Source organism: Aythya ferina, assembly GCF_964211825.1.
Source record: "Aythya ferina genome assembly, chromosome: 2".
Taxonomy (NCBI): Eukaryota; Metazoa; Chordata; class Aves; order Anseriformes; family Anatidae; genus Aythya; species Aythya ferina.
The window spans coordinates 92036194-92052207 of NC_140297.1; the positions used below are offsets into that span (position 1 = coordinate 92036194).

At 44.6% G+C, this 16014-nt stretch overlaps 1 long non-coding RNA gene across 2 annotated transcripts; it reads right to left on the reverse strand.

The window, feature by feature from the left end:
• Positions 1-5622: 5622 nt before the first annotated feature.
• LOC311431819 lies at positions 5623-15761 on the reverse strand. Of its 2 annotated transcripts, XR_014689659.1 has the most exons (7): positions 15558-15761; positions 14477-14617; positions 13253-13432; positions 11848-11988; positions 11163-11590; positions 8000-8348; positions 5623-7871 (listed from the first exon to the last, which is right to left on the reverse strand). It is a non-coding gene; the product is annotated as an uncharacterized lncRNA (long non-coding RNA). The 2 variants fall into 2 exon arrangements; XR_014689658.1 differs by lacking the exon at positions 13253-13432.
• Between the last annotated feature and the right edge of the window lie 253 nt (positions 15762-16014).

Here is a 16014-nt window from a genome sequence, read left to right on the forward strand (position 1 = left end):
CGCCAGCGCCACCGGCACCGGCACCGGCAGCGGGGAGAGGGCAGCGAGGAGCCGGGAGCCGCCCCGGGGCTGGGGGGGCGATGGGGAAGGGGACGGGGAGGTCCCAAAAGCGCCCCCGCGGGAGGGAAAGGGGCGGCCCGGCGGGGAGATGCGGGGTGGGCGCGGGGTGGTGGGGTGGGGTAGGGCTTGTGGTGTTGTGGTGTGGTATTGTGTGGTGGTATGGTGTTGTGGTGTGGTGTTATGTGGTGTTACGGTGTCCTGGTGTGGTGTGGAGTTGTGTTTTGTCGAGCGGTGTGGTGTTACGGTGTTGTGTCATCATCTTGTCTAGTGTGGTGTTTCCTTCTCTCCTATTTATGTCCATTTTTCCCATGATTTCTCAGACGGGATCGCAGAGCACCGCGGCTTAACGTCCACCCCAGGTAACACCAGCTGCTCCCCGTCCGGCCGCGCGTCCGTGCTTGGTCCCGTCTGCACGCCGCGTAACGCGATGGCATGAGTGTGGTGAGCCAGGCAGAAGGAGCAAAACCCTGCCTGGGTCTCCAGCGCCTTCCCCAGGCTCCTACAATCAGCCCTGGGCTCGTGGCTGGAAGTCTGGGGTCTGCTGGTGCTCGTGCTGTGCTACCTGTGGGTTCGTGGAGAAGCGACGGCTGTCCAGCCCTGTGCTCTTCTGCAGGGGCTGGGTTGCTGTCTTCTGGTGAGGACTGTAATCACTTTGTTATCTCGTTATGCATGACGGTGCTTCCCCTTCTAAGAGGCTGAACGGAGACTCTGAAAAACATTGGGTTTGGGAGGGGGATACTGAAGAACATGCCGTGGTCAGCAGTGCTCAGAAAATTAAAAGATCCCTCAATTTGCATCGTTCGTTTTTTAATACCGGTGACTGCACTGAGTTACTTTTTGGTGGTGTGCTGAGACTTCCCAAGATCTAGGCTGCATTAGGGGCGAGCTCATTCCTTCTGGCTGAGCAGTCGCTTGTAGTCCCGGACTATGCCCAGGTGCATCTAGCAGAGGATGTTAATTCCCACCTGCATGCTCCATCATCCGGTGGAACAGTGTGTGATTTCTCACCCCAAACAGAGGAACGGCCACACAGGGGCAAAAAATAAGGTGCAAAAGCAATTTTTGACCACGTGCAAATTCAGCGTGTTCCATAGTAGCCTCTGTAAAAAGCCATGGGTGACCAACACCAAGCTCAAGTACAAAATAATGAGTCGCTTATTCCCCCCTCACTGAGCTTGGAAAACTTTACCAGGCCAATGCAAACAAGCAAACAAACAGCAATAGAAAAAAAAACCTTATAAATCAGGCTAACAGGAAAATGAGGCTGTGGCTTTTTCTTTCTGGCAATAATCAACTCTGATGAAGGCTCCGCATCTCCTTTTGGAAATAGCTACCCAACTGCTGTAATGCCTGTGAAGAAGCATTTGCTCAGCAAGGGAACAGCTGTCAGCTGCGTGCTGTTTTCCCCTCCTAGGAAACAGGCTTGAGAGCACTTTGATGCAGGCGACGCTTCACAGTAATAGTAAACACCTAGGATATTTATCATGTATTGCTTGCACCTACATGAGAGCTATCCTTTTAAATCTGACAGCTGAGGTACTGTCTTTGATTGGAGTGAGGCTGGACTCATTAGCTACGCTGAAGACATGGCTAAGAGCCTGACCCTGTTGCGTGTGCCTCCCTCCTGTTAAATCCTTAAATTAAAAATTAAAATAAGTCCTGATACTCTTTTTTTTTTTTTCCTGAAACCTCTTGTGTTCACCTGAAGGTTGTCCCTGTCACAGAAATGGTTTCCTTGTAGGAAGCGGCATCATATTTAGACTGCTGGAGCACTAATGATGACCCTCATTTTTTTTCACAGAGAAGAGCACAGCGGTGTTTGCAGCAAACAGGAATGTCCACAGTGCAACTAATAGCCCTGCCCATGCAGCAGCAGTTTGCAGGACAGATCCTGATGTGATCGAGTAATTAAGGCTGCCATTAAAAAAATACATATTAGCGGAGGGAGTCTAAACTGCAGCTTCATGGGCAGCTTTAAGCCTTGAATGTCCAAGCTGCCTAAATGCCGTTCTTTTCAGCTTGCATGTTCTGGTGACACCTTTCCTAGGCGGACACACACATGCCACAAGAGGAAGGCCTTGTGGCTCTCCAACACAGAACCATACAGAACCACACAGTTGGAAGGGACTCCCACGGGTCATCAAGTCCAACTCCTGGCTACACACAGGACTGCTTTTGCATTTCTGCTTCTGTGCATAATCTAGAGAGCTTCCGCCATTTGATAGTCCTCTTTTAAAAGGCTCAACCTCCTTACTCAGCTCTTGATAACTTAATACTATTCTCAATTCACCCCAAAAAGCAGAAGCTGTTTGAGTTCTTACTGCCCAGCTTCCTCAGCATATCCACGCCTCAAAAAGAGCTCCTTAAACTTCTGGTTATTTCCACCAAATCAAGGCGTATTGAAAACCCAGTATGTACCCACCAGTGCTGAGTAACAAAACAGGTGATGGGACAGCAGCTTCCTTGCAATAGCTCGGCAATAATCCGAACTGGAATTTGTAACTCGTGCGCAGTTTCCTCAAGCCCTTACCGCAGTCTTGTTCAATACGGTGAATGTGTTTACCGGTAACTTATCTGAGGCTTGCCTTTATTAAATAACAATACATATTTTCGTCAAGAAGTCACTCCTACCATGCTGTAGTTAACCACCCGTGACTATCCAGAGACATGCTTACAGTGCTAGTAACTTAGACCCAGATACAGGAGAAAATACATTAGCAATTCCTTGCAATCAGATCTTCTTCAAGATGATTGATGGAGGAAAAAATCTTGAATGCCAATTAATAAAGAATATCTTCTATGAGGAAAATAAAATATAAGTGATCCCCTTAGAAAAACAGAAAGCTACAGAGGAAAAAGAAGTGTGGTATTTCTGTAAGCTACTAAGCAAAGGGATGTGTGAGCTCTTTGGAGGCACGTTACTGCTTTACGTCTTCTGGAAAGGCAAGAAAATACCAACCCTGAATATGTTATCATCCAAATAAAAACAGCTTTAGATCATTAGATCATCTCTTGCTCAGCACTGGTAAATCTTTCTTTTTCTGCCTACACTGAATTATGTATCTGGTCTCGCTCCAAGGGCAATCATGCCTCTGCAGCCAATACTGCTCACAACAGCACTCTTTCTATAAAATTAATCTACTGTAGGAAAAAAGCAATGTCTCTATGTTCCTTTTTTTTTTCGAAAGCATAACATGCACCAATCTGGAGACTAAGTCCTGCAGTCTTAGACACTAAATCAGCGTGAATTTTGCTTCAGCAAGCGTTACGGGACCTTCACGAGGTATATTAAAATGGTGCAGCTTTTTTTTGTGCTAGTTTACATCAGGCAGCTCATTTATTTTCTCCCAAGACTATGTTTGTGTTTTGTTGTTTTTTTTTTTTTTTTTTTTACCTCTCTGGCGCTCTTTGCTACCCCAGCGTGAATGAAGTGCTGGGAGGTAAAGCTGCCCTGAACGCCAGATCTGCCAGATGGTGGCACAATGTGCACCAGGAGGTTTTGGAGCAAAACTTTCCACATTTTTAAAAAGTCCTTGCTACAAAGAGGCTATTTATAGTGTTATTCTAATAAGGAGCCAAAACAGAGCAGCCTTTTATTAGAATTTGCAATAGAGGGCATTACGCTGAGGCCTCCCTGTGCATAAATACCATTTACTTATTGTGCAAAAATTGGCCCGGAGAGCTGAAAATTCAGCTTGTATTAGCAAAGAGCTCATTTAGGTAGGAATGTCTTAAAGAGTTTAAGCAGCACTGGCAGAATTCAATTAATTCCATGTGTGACAATGTCATTTCATCCTAATTAGTTAAGAATTCAGAAAGAAGAATTAAAAAAAAAAAAAAAAATGCTCTCTCCTGAGACTCCAGAGAGTTATGGGGAAAGTTTTTTAAGTTCTGCAGGTTGGAAAACAAATGTTTAAAACAGCCTTTCTCCAGCCCAAACTGACTGCTCTGAGCGTAAATAAGAGCAGTAATAATAATTAATAATAATCATAATAATAGTAGTAGTAGTAGTAGTAGTAATAGTAATAGTAATAATAATAATATAGCCTTGTCTTCCAGGTGAATATAAGTGGGCAAGAGACATCAGCAGAGAATTCATTCAGGTTTGCTTCTCTTGCATTCTGACCACGTACGCATCATCCCCTTGTGAGCAAAAGTTGCAGGAGAGGACACCTTGCCTCAAACAACCCAGGGATAAAATCCTGGGGCTGAGGGAACTTTCTGTCACATGGGGAACAAGGGGACACTGCCGAGGGATGTTGGTGTCCCACCATGAGCTCAGAGCCTGCAGGATTGAATCGGACAGTGGTTTCTTGGGGAGTTCAGGAGATCAGAGGCATCCTGTTCTGTATTCACCCACTGAACGTGTATAAACTGATTTTTATTCTATTTTGTTTCACGATGAAGCTGTCAGCCCGTTGCAGAATAGATGGAGCAAGACATGCACACACGTGACTGGAAAGCACCTGTAGGACTGCAAGGTTCAGGCTGCTCTGCATTTAAGCAGTAAGAAGGTAAAGGCTTCTCAGGGGGTTGGGGTGAGCTACATAGCACTGAAGGGAAATTACAGTACACATTCTTCCCTTTGTCTCCAGCTTCTCTCTTTGCATGTCATTCTCTGAAGTCATTATCTGTGCTCACGTGGAAGTCGGAGGGTCAGGTGCACAAGTGGATTTGCCGACTTCAAAATGATCTGTTCTTTTGTTCGTATTTAAAACAAAGGGGAGGCAGTCATACCAAAGGCTTTTGGTACAGTGGAGGTATGCTAATCGAGAAGAGTTAAGCCTCTCAGAAGCCTCACTGCAGGCTTTATTAACATCCGCGAGGTGCATAAGAGTCTTTGAACCCTTGATGCGGGAGTGAACTAAGCGTAAAACAATTTACTCTGCTGTGAAAAAAATCCCAGAGGTCTACTAATGGCAGAATCACAGCCAGCAGCCTTGGAGAGCCTGAAGATACTGTTTGGAAATGTTTGTAAACAAAGTACAAAAAGAGACATTTTTAAATATTTTACTTAAGTTGTTATTACTATTCAAATTAGCCGAGTGTGGCTGTACTTCTCACAACGCCAGTGAAGTCAGACTTTAACGTAGCTAACTTCTCCAGAGATGTTAGAATATGGGAGTGTTTTGTAAAACACATATGCCACTCGGACTGTGCATAAAAACATCATATCTGAGGGTTGACAGAGGAGAATTTGCCTCCTTCGGAAAGGATTGTAGCAACAGTTGCTTCTCTTGCTTCTGTTAACCCAAAAAGATCGCAGGGTTGATGAATGGTTGGCATTTTTTGCAAAGACCTTCATGTGACACCAGCAATAAATAATATTAAACTTATGTTTTCTTGTTTCTACAGTGCAGCTACATAATATATCCTCAGGTTACTTCAATGTTTTTCATACAGATGCTAACGAGGATAAACCTAATTAAAGAACAGGTATTTAACTGGCTTATCTTCATCTGGCAGTCAGCGTGCACAGAGCAAAGGCTTCAAACAACTCAAAGTGTACGCTGTGCAGTAGCCCCCTCCCTTACGCTTCAAATAAATAAGAGCATACTACGAATTCAGGAACCATTTCAGCGTGTTGTTAACTTGATGCTTTGATTTTGGCTCTAATACTGTTGCTATGCCAATTTGAGAGAGGAAAGTAGCCTGTACAGCATTTACTGAAAACAGCGCTCATCAATGGGGGAAAAGGAAAACAGGGGGGAAAGATCCAGACATCAGTGTGGTAGTCAGAGAAAAATCTGAACTTTTCTGCTCTGATTTCCCATTTTCGTGCATGTTCACAGAGCCCTCTCCCTGACCTTGAAACCATTTGCGTTGTCAACACCCCCAAAATGTACCAGCAGGTAGCCAAAAGCTGAGGCTTTTGTACTGCTCCCCACAGGCAGCAGCAGTACTCTGGCACCCAGCAGCTTCACCAAACCCAGGCAGTGCTGGGGCAAGGTCCTTTCTCTCCCTGCAGCAGAAGGGCACGAACCCTCAACCCAAATGCTATAAAAGCAGGTGAGCTGGTGGTTGCACATCCCCAAGAGAGATGAGTTTGCCCATTCCCTAACCCCTCTTGCATGCCAGCCACACGCTGAAGAGAGAAAACCTGGAAAACTCAAATTTTTCAACACCCACATTTGTAGGAAAGTACCAGCACTATTTTCAAGCGATCAAACGGCTTTCTCTTTAATTTTGTTTAGGGAATCAGAGTTTCTGATTCTAGCATTTTTCCTCGAACACATGGCGTAATACTGTTCTTACTATATCCAAATTTATTCCGTTTGCCATTGTCCACAGAGTTTAGTGTCATTAGAAAACTGAGTTTTGATACTTCACTTAGTTTTATTCACAGGGGGTTCTGGCTTTTTGCCCCCAGATTGGAGGAAGTTCTCAAAACACAATAAATTCCTGCTTCTGGCCAGCTTTGCCCTGAAGGCCAGGCCATGCTAAAGCTAAGGCTGCCTGCAGCCGCCCCAGCCCGCCACCCTGCTACCCATGCATGCACGGTGACTCAACGCGTAATGACACAGTCACACATCAGTTTTTCCACTGAACCTGTCCCATTTGACAGCTTGCGATGAATGAAAGAGTTGAGCAGTGTTTATTTTTACCTTAGTCTTTTCTATTCGAGCTCTACTTTTTGGGGCAAGGGAACGAGGAGACCTGCATAGGCTGGTGATGCAGTGTTGGCATTGCAGCTCCTGGGGAAGAAGGGAGCTCTTCCAGTTCTTCCACAGCACCGTATTTTTGACAGGGACTGCCATCCTGCTCCGTTTTGCAAAGGAACACTGTTACAGGTACTGCAAATGAAACGTTTAGCAGGACAGCTGGCCACAGGCTCCAGAGACACTCTCATGGACAACACAGGCTGTGCTGACAAATGCTAGCTTAACGAAGCATGGGCGTGCAAGCAGAATCACAAAACCAAACATTTATGGTGCTTCCCTGTTCCTTGATTAAGCAATCGACCCTCACACCCTTTCCCTGTTTCACTCACTGCTGTCCCTCTGCCATCAGAGGTGCGATCTCCTTGCGCTTCCCTCCTTCCAACCTTCCCCATGCTGGGGAGTTTGGGCAGGAGGCTGACAGAGGGCCTGAACGGAGGCTGGGTGCTCTCTGTAATCCCTCAGCACTTTTTTCTCCCCCCAAATTTCCTCTTCAGTGCTAGCTGGCCCTCTGCTACAAGCCCACCCATTCCCCTTCAGTGCTACTGGGATTACTGGAGGCATCAAGTCTTCCTCTAGCTGTTGACAGCCTCGATGGGCAGCAGCTTCTCACCCAGCAGAAACATTAAGCACGTAACTTTCCAGCGTAAGAGCCCTGCGGTGAAATCTTTGCTACATGAAGCAGAGCATTTGGATCCATTCATCCAGTGCTTTCATTTCTCCACTTTCTAAGAGACGATATGATAAACATTTGGGGGTGTGTGCAGTGGAATGACTCTTTGGCTCTGTCTGCTCTTGAATGAGGACTCCCATTTCCTCTTGTCAGCTCCCATTTATGGATCAGTCCCACCAACCTCTGTGACAGGGGAGCAGTTCAGTCACAGAGGATCTTATCATCCATTAGCACTGTCCAGGTTCATTTATTTCTTTGGCACGATGGGTGAGCAGGCGTGCTGGTTTCCTAACAGATGCGGGCTCCTACGGTCCGTCCTTGCCTAGCTGTGCATCCTTCAGGTGAGCCGCTCACCTTACGTGACAGGGGCACATTGTTTGAAATGAATTGCAGGGCAGTAAAAAAGGAAAGACCTCCTGAGTGTGATTGTGTACAGGTCTGCAGGACATCGAAAGTGACTCCAGTTGTTCACTGCTTTGCTTTCGTCGTGTAATAAAAGAAAGTAGAAAGTGATGTCAGGACAACATTTACGGTATCCATCAGTCAAAAAAAAAAAAAAAAAAGGAGGCTTTGTAAGAAACCTTTTCTTATGATTATTCACACTCACATCTCACAGTGCTTAATTAGGACTCTGCCCATCCCATCTTCTTTCCCCCCAGATTACTGCTCAGTGGGTACCACAGGGGGAATGTCTTGAATCAAAATCATTATTCAAAAGCTATTGATGGTTCCTGCAACACGAGGCCCACGGATGAGATCAAGGCTTCGTTGTTCTAGGTGATACAACCACGCGGATGCCACGAGTGCCAACTGCAAGGCTGGCAGGGAAATGAGACCAGAGATCACAGCGATCTTTGAAATATTACCCCCGGCTGCTTGTTCGAGGATCCGCTAACCCAGCAGAGTTCCCCAGAGAGTGACATTACCAAAATCTCTCGGTGAGCTGACTCCACAGGCTAGAAAGGAAGAATAATATTTCAAATAAGTGGACTGACAGAGTTCAAAGGGATAATAAGCATTTAAATTCAACATGAAAGACATCTTCCTCTGCAGAGCTCTAGGATGGAATGCAGCCAGACAGATAAACTATTTAAAAGCCCCTTTAATCAAGACTATTAACAAAGAGATTTTTGTCTTAATTAAAAACATCCCCCATTCAATCACATTAAAGAGAAAGTGATACAAAATGTAATTTATTTTTCTATTTGAAAATTTTAAAAGAACAGTAAGAACATTTTTCCTTGCAGAGAATCACTGCCTCATTAAAAATTATCTTTGAGGGAAGATTAATTTAATCTATTCCACTGCTCACAGTTTCACTTCAAGTGAACTGTTGCATTTATATTTCAATAATAAAAAAAAAAAGGTAGAAACCTGCTTTTTTGGATTCCCAAATGTTTAATTTTCTGACCATGAGCAATAATGAGAAAGGAAAATGTTTCTTTTCAGAAACCTCCTGGGGGTCTCAGAAACAGCTATAGAAAACAAGGCTAGCTCGCATGTACAGAACATTTTCTTTCTTTGCACTCTTGGAAAGAAACTGTGCTTCAAGGATCCTGTCCATGCTGTTTAAGCTGGAATATTACCATGCACTGGTATCCTGCAAAGCCTTTCAGCAAGCACCAGAAAGGAAATGGGGCTTCAGGGCTGAGGTCCAGATAGATTCTCCTTGCAAGGGCGAAGAACAAGAAGAAAATGAACAGGACCAGAGAAACCCCTGAAGATTGGCAGCACCAGCGAAACTTCACACAGAAGCACAGCTTCTGCGTGGAAATACGTAGTCCTTAGCAGGGCAAGGGTTGCTGTTCACTTCATTTTCAGCCAGATTTGCAGACCTGTGTGGTTACAGAGGAAGAACAGCATATGGGACAGGCATGAAGCCACCCTGAGCCTCCCACACGGTGCTAAGTCTGCCAGCTAAGAAACCTAACCCCAGGCAGGGAAAAATATCACCATCTGACAGAGTTTTGCCCGTGTGAAGCAGCATTTCTCACAAGCTGTGAAGAGGTTCAGTGGGACAGCCGTGGTGACACCGAGGCCAGATGCTGTTGGTATTACTAGATCTGCAGAGGCTGTAAGGGTCATTTGCTCATCAAGCTCCTGTTTCTTTGCCCTCCTCAGACTTTGAGGTAGCTTCTCTGCTGTGACTCAATCTTCCTTCCCTGGCTGATACTGACTAAACAGGCAGAAGAAGGAGCATATGTGGTAATATATCAGATATAGCAAGGCAGTGACACATCTCATTTATTGTACAGCCAAGTCAAGGGGCTCTTTACCCCCTCATGATGGCCAAAGTGATCAAATACCCCATTACCTGAACTAAGAAGACACATCAGAGCAGCAGAACAACCAAGCACCTCTTGGTGAAGTGGAATGGCCCCACACAACCACACGTCCATACAGCTGGGTTCTTCCACATCCTCCTCAGCTCCACCACACTTGGCCACTTTCAAGTGACAAACATCTCAGCTCTGCTGTCTTGTGGTGGTCGCACTAACTTTGTCCTGAGGTAGCTGTCCCACCTGGGCAGGAGCTGCACCATCAGCAGCCTGATGGACTCTTGCAAGAGTACAGTTTCTCCTTATACATAAAATATTATGTATGTATATATTGGCCTACAGACTGTATGGCTGCAGCAGGAAGGAGCATCCACATCATCATGGCTATCTCAGCGTAAAGTAACCTCTCAAGGTGGCTCAGTCCCCCTCATTTTGCCCTTCAGAAACCTGAGGACATACACTAATTTTCACCAGCCTCTGTTGCCTCATTTCTTAGAGGGGACGGAGCAGACCTGTGCCAGCTTATGGCAGCAGGCATCTGGCCCCTTCTACCCCGTGAGATGTCATAAAGCTTACTTGCTTTCTAAGCCCTGAGCATTGCCTTGTTCTGCTTTGTGTATTACAGACAACCTTTCCTCGAACATAACATTTCTGGAGATGCAGAAAAGGCAGAGTCTGCCTGAGGTATTTGCGTGGTTCCCAGGCATTAAATCTATTTACCTGTTACTTGAAACTAAATCCATTTGAGGGTTGTTCGATGGCTTTAGTTAATTAACCAGTTTTTTATTTGATGCTGGTTACTCTTAAATTCAATGAAAAAAAGATTATTTTCAGTATTGTCTCTTCAGATAAGAAGCGATACCTGCGTTTCCTTATATAACCATCTCTTAGTAAGTAGCCCAGAAAGATTTGTTATTGCCTCTTGAAGCTAAAGAAATGTCAGAGGTATTAAAACATTGACATTTTGTTGCAGTTAGATTTGTGAGATAAACCAGACAGCTGCCTGAAGGCAAGCTACAAGATTACTCATCCGATTTTGTTGCTGCGATATGGCATTGTTGCATACAATTACCGTGACTCACTGCCGCTGTTGTCAAGCTCTACACCAACTGCCTTGCCCCATTTGTCATGGTTATAATGGACTCCACAGAGCCAGCACCAGAAACCCAGAGCTACTTGTAATGTTTGTTTTGATAATGAAATAAAGGGCTTCTCAGAATCCTTATTTCCTTCACCAATGCAAAGTGAAATGCTGCATGCGACCCATTCAGCAGATGCTGAGAAAAACCGTACTAAATCCTTCAGGTGCAGAAGGTCTGGATAGCTCAGCCATGCCTAAATGCCCTAAGAAAATATTGATTTTAAAATAAATAAATAAATAAAAAATTTTTCTTCTTCTTTCTTTCCTTCCTTCCACCCCTCCCAGTCCCATTTTCATTTTATTACAGTCCTTTCCAAGAGCACTGAGTAGATGAGATGAAAATAGCTTGCCTGGTGCCAGGAGGTCGTCTGTCTGTGCACTCAAGATGCCTGTTCTTCTTGGTCACCTACTGTGACCTCTGACTATGTGCAGATGTAGCTCTGTCCTTCGGCTTTGTGTCGGTGCCTTTGCACTTCCCATCACCCCTATTTTTGATCTTGCTAATTTTAGACATTGAGAAGGCAGACAGCAGTCATTCCTCAAGACAAAGGCAGAAGCAGCACTGGTTTCTCTTCCTGTTGGCCAGGACAGCCTGCGGGGTGCCCTGGACTTACTTCACCAGTTCTCCAGGCTGCCTAACTCATTGCAGGTCACTGTGAGACAACTCACTAGCACATTTCTTCCCTTTCTCTGAATATATGTTTCAGAGACAATGAATACGTCTGGGAATCGCTTTCTTTTTCAGAGAAAGCAAACAGGATGAATAACTTTTTGACAGCTGTAAAAAAAAAAAAAAAAACAAAAAACAAAAAACAAAAAAAAACAGCTTTACCTGTCTCCATTTGGGGGTAAGAGATGTGCTCTAGCAGTACAGCAATGAGATTTGGCTGACAGTGTCATGACTTCTTCCCTAACCCGTGATCTGGCTGGGCAGGCAAAGCAGTGTAAAAGCAGAGGCCTGAGTAACATTAGGAAACACCATTCCTCAAATTCCCAGCTTTGAATTACAATTAATTTTAAGAACATAAAGCTTACCATCAACATCACTGCAGTCTTCTTAGCGTAAGGAAACTCTGCTCAAAATCCAGCAAGACATTACCTGCCTCCTCACTGGCTCTGTTCTTGGTCTTTGTGCTCCCACTGGGTTGTGCAAAGGTTCAGAACAGCACTGTAAAACTTAGAGGAACAGCAACAACATCAGCAGGGGGCCCTCCACATCAGTATACCATTCATGTTTCCTTTCTTTCAGCTGGAGGTGAGCACATCAGTTCAAAGCCAGATGTCCTCCCAAGAGCATGCTTGAATGCTGTGACAGCTAGTTGATAAGGGAGATGGGGAAACCCACAAAATGACAAAAACATCTCAGAAGCTGCTAACCTACTGAAAGATATTGATATTTTAATCGATTCAGGTTACACTTGATGATCTCTGGAGATCTTTTTCAACCAATACCATTACGGCTATGCCATATTAAAACCACCTGAAATGTTAGAGGAGAAGCACTAGAAAAATCAATACAAATTTTTTCTAAGGCACCAAGCCGTTGATTACACAAAGACACAAACCTAGCAGCATTACAGAGTGTGTAGCAGGAACACCATGCCAGAGAGAGGCAGCAACCTGTCTTCTCTGTGGCATCGCAGTCTAAGACCAGAGCAAACCATGCATGACACTGTCCTCTGCAGCTGGACCACTTCCAGCCACTGGTTCATTGAGAGAGCCGCCACCTCCATCCTGCCTAGGACACTACATGCATCTCAGTGCAAGTTTAGAAGCATTCTAGTAGCTTATTTCAGCAGTTCTTGTGTATACACATGTGCACTGCTTCCTTTCAGCCAGTTATGTCTACCAGACCTTTTTCCTGCCCTGACCACAGCTTGAGTTATGCTGAGTCACAAATTGTGGTTTATTATATATTATTTTTTGCAAAGATTCCAGATTCCTACTCCTGTAAGCCTATGGATTGGTAGCAAAAGAGGCCATAGATATTTCTATCTCCATGTAAGTCATATATATATATGGCTTATATATATATATATATATATATATATATATATATTATATATATGACTTACATGGAGATAGAAATATATATTATATATATATAATATATATATATATATATATATTTCTATATATGTGCAGGTAGTATTTTCTGGCATGACAAGACAGGAAGGAAACATTCTTGTATTCACCTGGATGTGTTTAGAGTCTTCCTTATCTTCTGAAAGGCTTATAGTCCAGCACCCACAGGAGCATGGTACTTTTATCAAGCATATTTATCATTTACAAATTACCTCTCTTTGTGCCTGAGGTCCCCTGGCTACCTTTCCTGCATGGCACATTTCTGCCTTTGTCTTTGCACTTGCAAACCATGGTAGCTCTAAAGAAAAAAAAAAGCAAACTGTAACCCCCCCACTTTGTAGGACTGGTGCCTCACCTTTCAGCTTTTCACATGGAGCAGAGAGCTCTGCCTGCAAGAGAGCTTGATCTGTTTGCTTGTTTATCTTGCTCGATACACAGCCATTGTGCAGAAAATCTCAATGAAGTTTAACAATTCCAGTGAACCGTCACCTACCACCTCTGTGAACTACAAACCAACACAGTCTGAAAGTAAACCCTTTGGGCAGAAAGAAAAGGAAGTCAATAGATTAGAGAATGCAGGTATGACTATGAATAAAGCATTTTCCAGCAAGTTTGGAAAACCACCAAAGCAAATAGACAGAGTTATTCATTCCTGACGGGTATTGTATATGTTTCTTCCAGGTGTGTGCATGAGTGTTTATTCATGTGAGAGGAGTTACCCCACTTCTGCCCTTTTAGCGCCTCAGTTTTTAGGACTCCCACTAGTTTTCCTCTTTAAACTTTTCTGAACCACGCTGATTGCACAGCAGGATGACCTCCCCCAGTTAGTGCCAACCATCGGGTTTTCTTCATCACAATAAGCAAGAACTGCCTCAGCTTCAAATGATAGGGTTTCTTCAGAGCAGGGGCAATGATTTATTTCTCTCCTTAGCTCATGAAGAAGCCTGACAACTGCAGGGTGTACTCTGAGCTCACAGGAAAGAGGCTTAGACTCTCTTGGTCAAGAGCCCTCTCCTTGTCTCTCAAGAGCCCAAAGGCCAGGAAAGTCTATTCAGTAGGACTGCCCCAACTGTGAATTTCAGCCTGTTCTGTGAGTTATCCCGTGTTAATTGCCAGCCTGTGCCTTTAGAGGCATGCCCAGCACCTCAGCCTTAATGTGCCCTGTATATCCTATCCTTGCTGGTGCTATGTCTAGGCTCTTGGCAGCAGAGGTATCTCCAGAAAACAAGAGTCAAAACAGTATGTTGCTTTTTTATATCCCCCTGGTATCTACCCAACAGAAAGTCTGTCAGCCAACTGCAGCTTTCACATTTTTACAACTTCAAGACTTCTGTTCATGACGCTGGTAAACCAGAACTTTTCTAGGTTAGTTGTTTAGACATCATGTTATATATCAGTGCTGCCTTGTTTCAACTTTTTTGGTGACAGTCTGTTTGCTCCAGATTGGGCCAGAAGGCTCTAACTGGGCTGTTTCGAGGCAGATGTTTGCATTTGCCCAATGTCTTTCCATTGAAGGAAAGGGATGTCAATATCAGGATTTTCTTTAGATTTCACTACATCTTTATTGAAGAGTACTCACGTTTCTTTGGGTTCACTATCTAGTTGTTATTTGGACATTGGTACTTCCATTGCTAGGCTTTCTGAAGTGATCCCATTTCCACGTGGATGCTTTAGCTGAAAGCCCGTTGTATGAAGTTTCTTTCTGTTGCTCACATATACACTAAAATAAGAGAAATCCAGTAACACAAAAATAAGTTAAACGAGAGAGTAACTGCAAACCAAAAGCTATGTTTCATTGATTCAGAAGCAGAAAAAGGCCCACCCATGAAGTGGCCAAAGCTCTCCAGTGCCCGTGCAGACTTTGGCACAACTCTCTTGTCCTTTGCTCTCCCTGCTTCAAAAAGTCAGCGCTGGAGTCTGTCTGATGCCAATGCTTATCCCTGCCCGTGGCAGGGGGTTTGGAGTTAGATGATCTTTAAGGTCCCTTCCTTCCCAGGCCATTCTGTGGCTGGCACAGCCTCTGCTGTGCTCTCCTGGGGGACATGTACCACGTCACTGCCTAATTGCATCCTTTTCTGCTGGCCATGGAGAACGTCTCCTCATTTTTAACCTGGAGTTCAGCCAAATGGTTTTGAAGGACTTTGTCTAGAAACACAGTCTGTGGCCTAAAGAAGTCCTTTCTTTCCCTGCTCAGGTAGCTTCAGCCCCTACCAGGCTTTCACTTAGCTCTTGCTAAGGGTTTTATATCATGTTTGGTCTCTTACTGCTCCTCAGAAACATTCACAAAATGGAGAGGAGTGAGTTCCTCTTCCTGTGTTTGAGCTGCTCAAGCCTCCACAAGTTGTTTCATAGGAGCGCTCAGCCATTCCCCACCTCTCCCTTGCTGGAAAGCAGTCTCCTTCCCTCTCTCCCTCCCAAGACTATCTCACAGCAGCTTACTTCTTTCCTTTAATTTCCCAACCAAGCTCTCCTTCCACATGATGTCCCCTGGGAGGAGGACACCATGCTTCTGCCTTAACACCCCCATGTCCTCCACCCTCCTGCAGCTGGCGAGGTCCCCTTATGTCCTGAGCCATGCAAGCCCAACAGGTGAGGTTCAGTGCAGAGTCCTTACCCAGACCTGACCACGTCACCTGCAGGGAGGAAAGCAAACCACCCACCTTTCTCAGAGCAGGCTGCAGCCTCTAGGCTTCATTATGTGGTACTCTTTCCATCAGCAAGAAGGCACGCAGTAAGGCATCAGAGCCTTGCTGATCAAATGGGGCTGGTGAGAGCATCTCACGATGTGAAGCCTTGGTACTGCACTCAGCTGCTTGAATTTACCCATTTATTTCGGGTGAGGCCTGGGAGAAAGCCACACAGTGCAGCAGAATGTGTGTTTAAGTGCCTTGCTGAGCACAGGCCAAAGTTTACCTAGAAGAAACAGGCAGGATTTGTGTGTGGAAAAAAAAAAAAAAAAAAAAAAAAAAAAGAAAGAAAGAAAAAAATAACTGTCAGTGAGGCATGGAAATGAGAAATATATCAACAATAAATTAGCCAGAGATGAGCATTTGGGTTCATTTTTCATAGGCTTGCACATCTGGCTAATAATGAGACATGTTCTGCTGCAAGTTCTCT